Here is a 9,418-nt window from a genome sequence, read left to right on the forward strand (position 1 = left end):
TGTGGGGAGCGGCACCTCCGGCGACGTGTACAAGGTGAGCGGCGGGGGGAGCGCCTCTGGCAAAGCCGGAGGATTCCCAATTGTGTGGGAAAGGATTGAATGTGAGGGAGGTGAGGCCCTGGCACGGGGTGCCCGGAGAGGCTGTGGCCATCCCTGCAAGTGTCCAAGGCCAGGTTGCACCGGGCTTGGAGCACCCTGGGATAGTGAAAGGTGTCCCTGCTCATGCCAAGAGATTTGACTGAATGAGATCTTTAAGGTTCCTTCCAACCCAAACCATCCTGCGATTCTGTGCTTGCAGCACCAGAGAAGGTTCTCTCTCTGCTGCCCTTCTTGGAGGTTTTATTGGTGAATATCGCAGGCGATTCTTCCCACGTTACTGCCCCAGGAGGTAGAGGATATCCCTTGGCTGTACCTGTTTGCAGAACGCGTCCAGTTAAAGCACCTGATTAAAAGGGTGCCACTTTATCCCCGAGGTTAATAATAGCCCGTGAAAGGCAGAAGCAGATTAAAGCTCTTCAGAAGCTGGAACGGAGCTGCAGCACGAGGTAGAGTTAGTGCAGCGCATCAAGTAGATGCTCTTGGAATGGTGCATACAAAAAGTGACCCTGTCCATGGCAGGGAGTTGGAACTGGGTGATCTTTTAGGTCCCTTCCAAGCCAAACCATTCTGGGATTCTGTAATTCCATATTGGTGCTCACATCAGCAGAACCGCAGGCGTGGGGGACAGGAGGTGCAGGCAGTGGTGTGTTCTTCTCATAGGAGCCCTGTCCTCATCCTTCAGGGATGTTCCTCACACCTCAGGGGTGTTCCTCACACCTCAGGGATGCTCAGCAGCTTTTAGAGCTGGGTGAATTATAAAGAAAGCCTCGAAGTTTTCAACCTGTGCTTGGCAATGTGCGTGTTCAGCTGCACGGGGAGGGAGCTGTGGGATGTTTTCCTTTGTAGTGCTGTTGAGTGTGTTTAAAATAGACCTGACACAGCCAAGCGTGGAAGGGAAGGTGTGTTACTGTGCCACATGAAAGGCAGCAGTAATTGCTCCTGCTGGGGGAGGGCTCTTTGCTAATGTTCAAATTGAAGTTTTATGGATGGATCCTGTTCCCACCACCCCTTTGAAATGGTTACTTATGACCTCAGGGAGCTATTTTTAAAAGTTTTCATGGTGCATATTTACCTTCCTCTTTTATTTTTTTTTAATCCTATAGTGCTGTGCACAGATCAGTCAGCTTCTTTCCTAGGGATTCTAGCACTAAATCCTTTAAAAGAACATTTCAACTGTCATAAATCTGGAGCTCTGCCTACCTTGAGCTGCCTTGTTTGTGTGTGCCTGCCCAGTGCAGGGCAGCGTGACAAGAAATAACCAGGCAGCACGACAAGAAATAACTAGTTGCATTGCAGGGAAGCGTTTTTTGTGTCATCTCTTTGTGGAAAAAGAAATATTCTGCTTCTCATTATCCTGGTAATTAGTGGAGAGCTGTGCTGACATGTCATCCAGCTTCCGCTTCCGGAGCTGGGCTGGATGCATTGCTCTGCTCCGTGCCATGTAAACACATCCATCCCCTGGAAACAAGAAAAACCCACAGCCCTCTGCCCCCTCCTCCTCTCCTTGGCTCCTGAAAAATGCTCCTTCTACTCCTGAAATGCTTTCAGATAAGGAGCAAACCCAAACTTGCTCCTCGTGCAGCCTGGCAAATTTCAATCCAAGTTTTTGGCAGGAGTTTCGGGCGCTGTTATGAGTCCGAAACGAGTATAAAGTTAATGAGTTTAAAGGAGTTTGAGAGGCTGCATTTGTTTCTAGGTCATTGGTTTGCTCTTTGTTTTTGTGAAGGCCTGCAGCAGGAACTGTGTCAAGGGAATACTGAATCAGATGGCATTGCCTCTTATGACAAATATGCACAGCAAACTTATTTTTTAAAGTCATTGATGTTATGATAATTTTAAAAGTGAGGTAAACCTTTCTTTCTTGAAAGGACTTAATGTATAAACATTGTACTTTTATTTTTCGTAGCCCCTGGTAAGTCTCAGTGCAGATGGCACATCTTGTGCTGGCTGAAGGCTGTCGGAAGTGTTTATAAAATGAATTTATTAGTGAATATCCAAGTGTTTTTATTAGTGAATATCCAAGTGTTTTTATGTTGCAGAGCTCGGGAAGGGTTTGCTGGAGAGGGCTCTTAAATTAAAATGGAATTTTCCCCTCACCTCTTCAAGTGGTTTCTCTGCTCCTTCACTAATAATGAGTCACCAGCGTCTCCAGCTCAGTTGTTTTTGGGATGTCTAAGCCAGGCAGCCTCTCTGATTGTGGGACATCTGCCTCTTCCTCAGATGCTTTTTGGTGGTTGTGGTTAATGCTTTAAATTCTTCTTGGGGCATTTGGTAGCTTTTAGAGTAATTGGCTCTTTTTTGGATGGTGAAGGTGGAGGTTAAGCAAATATTTATCTTCACTATTAGGTTACAGAAGAATATTTAAAGGCTTTTCCAAAATTCTCCTGTCCACTTTGCTTTTCATTACTACCATGAAAGCTTTAAAGAGAGATGTGTTTTCTTAGTGTTTGTGGGATTTATTTCTCTTGTCTGTCACATGGCACACAATGGCTGATTGTAGGACTGCTCCTAAGTGCTGGATTGTTGATGTTGTTTTAATATCTTTTTTCCCCAAAATGCATTTCAGGGCTGGGAGGAAACCATCTGTAAACAAACTCTTGTCTATTCACAGCCTGTGTAAATAGATCCAAGTTTGTGTCTAGCAATCTTGGAAGTAATTTCCATTACAATCCTGACTTGTTAGTTGTCTCATCTGTGGTGGGAAAGCTTTTTCTCCTTTTTAATGGAGGATATTAATATTAAACCATTGGAATAATTTATCCCTCACAGCATTGCACCAAAATATCCTGAATTATTGACTTGTGGAAGAGGTTGTAATAGCAAAGATGAGAATTGGAACTTAATAATTTGCTGTTTAAAAAATCGTATTTTTATGTCCCCAGTGTCTCTCTAATCTGGCTTTCCTGGAAAGGTCTTCCCGCTGTGGTCATAAAAATTAAAATCTCAAGGCAGTGTTTAAAAATGACATCAATTTGTTCTGTTTGCATTCAGAAGTTCTGAAATGCATCTGTTTCATGCTGAAATAGTTGTTATGTGTGGTTAATGAAGAAACACATATTTGACTGGGTTCTTGGAGCAGAAAATTTAAAAAAGCTGCTGGAGACTGTAAATGGAATTTAACCTCCAGCAGTGGGAAGTGGCTGGTCAGATCCCATCCCAGGTAAATTCCCGGTGTGGTGAGATGTTTCCCAGGATGGGTTTTCACACCAGCATGACCTGTGAGTGAACCTGCAGCTTTTCAGTAGGGCTTTGTAGTCCTAATTTGTTTAAGGCTGGGTTGATACCAAGGTCACACCATCGGCTGGATCATCACAAGTTCCTGCAGTCCATGGTATTTTCTGGAAGTACTTGGAATAGCAGAAGACTGGGCTGTTTTGCTTAACTTGTGGAATTTGGTTGCATCACAACATCCATCACAACATTGTGTGCAATTGTGGATCTTGGTGTCCTTTGTAAAACAGGACTTGAATTCAGGGGATAATTTCCTGCTGCTCGTCCTTCCTGAGATTCCTGTATGGATTTTTTATTGGAGTGTTTATTCATGGCAGTGAAGAGGTTTGCTGGAGAGATTTATGGGAAATATTCAAGTGTCCAAGCCAGGTTGGATGAGGCTGGGAGCAACCTGGGGTGGTGGAAGTGTCCATGGCAGGGCTGGAATGGGATGGGATTTAAGATCCCTCCCACCCCAAACCATTCCCAGGGCTCAGCTTTTTGTATTTTTCATTCCAAGTGCCCCAAACAGAGTTTTAACTGCTCCCTGCTTCTGCAGAGGGGAACAAAGGGGTGGTTGATGTAGCTGGGTGTAAATCCATCCTTGTTGAAGGCTGTTGTTTGGCAGCTGAGCTGGGATGAACAGCAGCATGTCTGTGCTCCCCGATGATCAAACATGACCTTGTGCAGCAATTCTAAAGCTGGCTTGTTTGGGCTTTTCCAAGCAGGATTGTGAGCAGTGCCACAGTGTCTTTCTTGAAAAGTAAGCACAAGGGACAAGGAATGCACCAAACTCGTGGCAGAAACTGCCTGTAAACAAGGGGTGCGTTTTTATTGAATATCATGATATTTTATTTCATGATAGTAATCATGAAAATTTCATTCTTTCTGGAGTCACCTGCTCAGTCTCTCTTCTCTTGAGATTACTGTCATTATTTTTTAATCTCCTGCACCAAATAAAGGCATCAACTTAGAAGTAACCTGCAGTGTTTTCAACTTAAAAGAAACCTGCAGTGTTTTGCCACTGATTGCTGCTGGAAAATAGTGAGCAATGAAATTGGATTATGGCACACACAGACTTTTTTTCTCAAATTCAGTTTAAAACAAACAACAAAAAGATTTGTTTTACTTTCTTAGTGTTTTCTTTTTTTTTAAAGTTGCCATAAAAGTGTGACTCTGTCCAGTTTGAATCAGGTTTCAGCTCTGCTTGTGTGGTCACTGCCTTGTTCTCAGAGCTCTGGGTTCTAATTCCTGGTGCAGCCAAAGGCTGCTGAGAACCTGGATTTGATGTTTAGAAAATAATTCTCAATGTCATTCTAATCTCTCAGATAATGAAAATTTATCAGTTTTTTATCAGTGTTTTACTGCTTAAGTCAACAGGTTAAGAAGAGAGTATTAAAGGTTTTTTTTTGATACCAGAGAACAGTTATGGCTGTGACAGCTTTTAATCACATATTCCCAACTTTCATACCAACACCTTTTGGCAGCTGCAGACCAATTGGATTTGGCCATGCCTGACTCAGCACTGCTGTCCCTGGTGAATATCTGTTGCTTCCACATATAAATGACCATAAAACATCTGTCATGTGGGGGATTCCACTCTTGCCCTGCAGATCAAAGCCCTCTGGTCAGCAGTGTTTGCTGTAGCCATGCCTGAGCTCTGTGTACTCTTTTTTCCATAGCAATGGTGTTTGGAATGACATCAAACCAGGGCTCTGGAGTTCTTTCTTACTGCTGTGGAGTTCCTCTTCTGGGGAATGGCATGCTTTTCTTTTAAGATGCAGTCAGTAGGATTTCTGCTTTGAGAACTGAGATGCTCTGTGGCTTGTTGACGCCCTCTGTGAGGATATTCAGCAGTGGAAGGTGAAACCTTTGGGTTTCCATTTGAAATATTTGTAATAGTTTTTCTTATTAAGGATTTGGTCTTTGATGTGGGATGTTCCAAGCTGTTTGGCTTTAAATATTATATCCTGTCACTCATGTTTCTGTTTAGTAGAAGCTGTAGTGACCGGACAAGGAGTAATGGGTTCAAAGTGAAAGAAGGGAAACTAAGGTTGGATTAATTGGCCGTGGGGGTGGTGAGGCCCTGGCACAGGGTGCCCAGAGAAGCTGTGGCTGGCCCTGAAGTGTCCAAGGCCAGGTTGGACAGGGTTTGGAGCACCCTAGGACAGTGGAAGGTGTCCCTGCCCGTGGCAAGGGCGGAACTGGATGATTTTGAATGTTCCTTCCAACGCAAACCATTCTGGAATTCTTGGTGGTAATGAGAAGTTACATGGTGGGAGTGGTGTTTCCCCTGTGGTTATTTCTCCCTGTCTCTTACTTTGAGGAGCCAGGCACTCTCCAAAATCTTAAAAATAGAGGAGGAGGTGGAGTCCCCATCCCTGGGTGTGTTTAACAAAGCCTGGATGTGGCACTGGGTGCCAGGGTTGAGTTGTGGTGTTGGGGCTGGGTTGGACTTGATGATCTCGAAGGTCTCTCCCAAGCCAGTGATTGTGTGAATTCTGTGAATAAAATAGAATTTCTTCTCAATGTGAGATACCCATTAAGAGGAAGCAAACAGTGCAGGTCACAGCACTCACCACCCCCCAAGAGCAGAGACCTGAGAGGGAAGAAGAGATCAAAGCTGAGAACATTTGCCTGCCAGGACCTCCTTCCTTCCTCTCTGTCTCCAGAAGATGCAGTGGTCAGGTTCATTGCCAACGTTTGGAGACCCTGGAAAGCCTCCAGGATTTCTGGGCTGTGTCTGAGCCCCAGTTCTGTCATGGAGGTGTGTGGTGGAAGCTCACAGATCATCCCTGTCAGAGGGAGCAGCTCTTCCTGTCAGCGAGGCCGTGACGGAGTTTGGCAGCATGTTCTGCTGACACCAGCAACTGTCCCTGCTCATTCCAGCTGGAAAAACAACCTTCCCTGCTACCTTGAGCTGGGTTTGGCACCTGCTGCTTGCTTGCAGCTGGGAGGGAAGAGGAGAGGCAGCATCAGCCCAAGGTGATTGCAGTTCAGAGGGACACGTCCATATTCATGAAGTTATTCTTCAGCTCGAGGCAATCTCCGTGCTTGGTGGTTGAGGTTGCCAAGGCTTTTCACAAGGATGTGGAGTGATAAGATAAAAGGGAATGGCTTCCCACTGGCAGAGGGCAGGGTTACATGGGATATTAGGATTAAATTCTTGGCTGGGAGGGTGGGAGGCCCTGGCAGAGGGTGCCCAGAGAAGCTGTGGCTGCCCCTGGATCCCTGGAAGGCCAGGGCTGGATGGGGCTTGGAGCAAGCTGAGAGGTGTCCCTGCCATGGCAGAGGGTGGAATTCCTTCCTAAATTCCCTCCCATCCCAAACCATTCTGTGACTTTCTCACATTTTGCCATTTCATTAGGTTTTCAGATTTCAGATTTTCCAAAGAAGCCAGAAGAGTTCTTTCCCAGTTTCTGAAGGATTTCTAGCAGTAAAACGCTCAAAGGTTTGGTGGACATAGCCACCTTGGATTTGGGGAGTTATGCTGGTCCCTAACCCATTCTGGATTTCCAATAACAAATCACATATGGAGTCTGGATAAACTCCTCCTTCCTAGATGGACAAAAATTTGTGAGTTTGGCACAGAGAGGTTTCTGTTCTGCTCTTCAGCTTTCTAAATTCTTTCACCCAAGTACTGCAGTGATTCATTTCATCCAGCACAGTGGATAGATAGTGTCTGCAAGGTCCTCCTCAGCCAAAGCTTACCTTTTTCCATGATGGATGGAAAACTGTGTGAGGAGAAGCTGCAGCTTGACCTCATCTTTGAAGCTGTTGACTGAAAGAGCACATGGGAGGCTGAGCAACAGAATAATCCCTAATCCTTTGTGTTGCTCTGTGTGTTTCCACTGACTTTACTCTCCTAAAGATAGCAAAAATATTGTACAAATATAGTCATAGATACCCTCAGAGCACACAGTCCTGGTGTCCAAAACTGCTGGGTTTATTGATCCTTCAAAATGGCATCTTTAATGCCAGATTTAATATCTTGGCACATCGGAATTACTCCTCCCCCAAGTGTATTTTTGTGTCTCCTGCATGAATATCGTGTCTAGGAGGTTCATGTTTTTATAGAGATGAGGAAGATTTGGCTGGAGAAAGAATGTCTGAAAAATGAAAGCTGAATGAACCATATTTTCAGCTCAGTGGGAAAAATCTGGATTTGTAGTGTGTTTTGAAATGTGAATTTTGAGATGTTCCAGAAAGGCAAGTGCTGTATTTCTTCTGAATGAAGAGGTTATTGCAGGGGGACTCTGTTGTCTTATTGATAAGAAATCATTCTTAAGGGGTTTTTTTGAGTAGCTTTGTCTTGTGCAGCATTAAAGACATAACTTCTTACATTTGAGGGGATGATCCACCCCAAAAAAGCTGTATTTGTGAGGATCCACCCCAAAAAAGCTGTATCATTTGTTATGATCCACCCCAAAAAGCTGTATTTGTGAGAATCTACCCCAAAAAGCTGCATTTGTGAGGATCACCCCAAACAAAGCTGTATTTGTGATTATTCACCCCAAAAAGCTGCATTTGTGAGGATCCACCCCAAAAAGCTGTATTTGTTAGGATCCACCCCAAAAAAAAAGCTGTATTTGTGATTATTCACCCCCAAAAAAGCTGTATTTGTGATTATTCACCCCAAAAGCTGCATTTTTGCCCTGTTCTCAGCAGTGTGTGTTATTTTTCGCTGATCATTGCTGTTGAAGCAATAAAGAATTGAGTTTGTGTGCCTTACCTCGCTGTTTAACATACAGACATGAAGATCAGAGCTGAATTATAAACACCAGGCTCCCAAAAATGTTTGGGGGATTTAGTCATTAATCCCAAGGGAAGATAAATGGTCAAGTCTCTTGTACAGGCACAGGGATGTAAACGTGGTAGGCAAAAAGAATAAAGATGGGGCAATACCATCTTTTATGGATGTATTTTCTCTTGATAGAACAAAAAGATTTAAAATTTGACAGAAGCAATGCCTGGGGGGTGCTCATTGCTCTCAGGGATGGAACAACTTCAGGTATTTGTGTTTTATTTATGAGGAGTTGGGAAACAACAGCAGCTGAAATTTTGAAGCATTTGGTCTGCAGTGAGTAAAGGGAGAGAATTTGATGTGTTCCTTGTAAATATTCACAGCCCTGACCCCAGACAGTCCCCAGGATGTGCAGGTTCTGGTAAAACCATTTTGTTTTCTCAGGCATGTGTGTGATTAAATTTAAAGCACTAGTTGAGCTCTGATCCTTTGCTTCTTGGTTAATTATGAAGAGGTAGGAATAACTTCTGGATTAACACAGAGCCTGCTAAACTCTTGCCAAACAGTTCTTGTCCTGAGAGTCTTGTTTTGAAATTTGGCTCACAGTATCAAAGAGGACAAAGGGATTTCTGGATAAGGAGATGGATCAGGAGATGGAGAAGGAGATGGAGAAGGAGATGGATCAGGAGATCTGCAATTTTGGTTCCATGATCCATCAGGCCTGCCCAGGGCACATGAACATGGATTTTTCCTTTTTCTCGTTCTGTGGGTGTTGAGGTTTGTGTAACTCCTGCAGTGGGATGTCTGGAGCACAGCCTGACTGTGCTGGCTGCAGGAGGATGGAAGAGGAGGAGGAGGAGGAGGATGTGGCTTTGCTCCATGACAGCATCCTGTGAAATTCCCCATCCCTGGGGCTCCTCAGGGCCAGGCTGGACAGAGCTTGGAGCAGCCTTGCAGCGAAGTCCCTGCTCCCAGCACGAGGTGATGTTTGGTGATCCAAGCCAAACCATTCCTTGACTTTTTAAATAACTTTCCCCGAGAGCTTTGTTGTGCTTCCTCGAGGGGAGCTGAGGCAGAAATTTGGGAGCAGGGAGGCAGCCAGGCTGTGCAGGGCCTGCAGCACCATCTCCTCTGGCTCTCTCCGGCACATTCCTTCTGCTGTCTGCCTGGGGGAGGCTGCTCCATGGAAAATGCACACAGCTGCTGCAGGGAGACATGAAACTTTTATCTTGTTTCATGTATATTACTATATTCTAAAACCTTAAACTCTAAGTTTTTTACTATGTGATTTTTATTCATTTTTATATTCTTTTTTATTCATTTATATACCTTATTTTTATATATTTTTATTTATTTTATTATTTC

At 44.3% G+C, this 9,418-nt stretch overlaps 1 protein-coding gene across 2 annotated transcripts in view; it reads left to right on the forward strand.

Moving 5' to 3' along the window:
* The first annotated feature begins 7 nt into the window (after positions 1-7).
* MAP4K5 (mitogen-activated protein kinase kinase kinase kinase 5) overlaps positions 8-9,418 on the forward strand; it is a 63,610-nt gene continuing 54,199 nt past the window's right edge. For both annotated transcript variants that reach the window (XM_031066226.1, XM_031066227.1), the window contains exon 1: positions 8-34. The gene's annotated coding sequence lies outside the window, so the exon portion shown is untranslated. The remainder of the gene's footprint in view (positions 35-9,418) is intronic.

The sequence above is a fragment of the Geospiza fortis genome, unplaced genomic scaffold (genome assembly GCF_000277835.1).
Source record: "Geospiza fortis unplaced genomic scaffold, GeoFor_1.0 scaffold23, whole genome shotgun sequence".
In the NCBI taxonomy this organism is placed as follows: Eukaryota; Metazoa; Chordata; class Aves; order Passeriformes; family Thraupidae; genus Geospiza; species Geospiza fortis.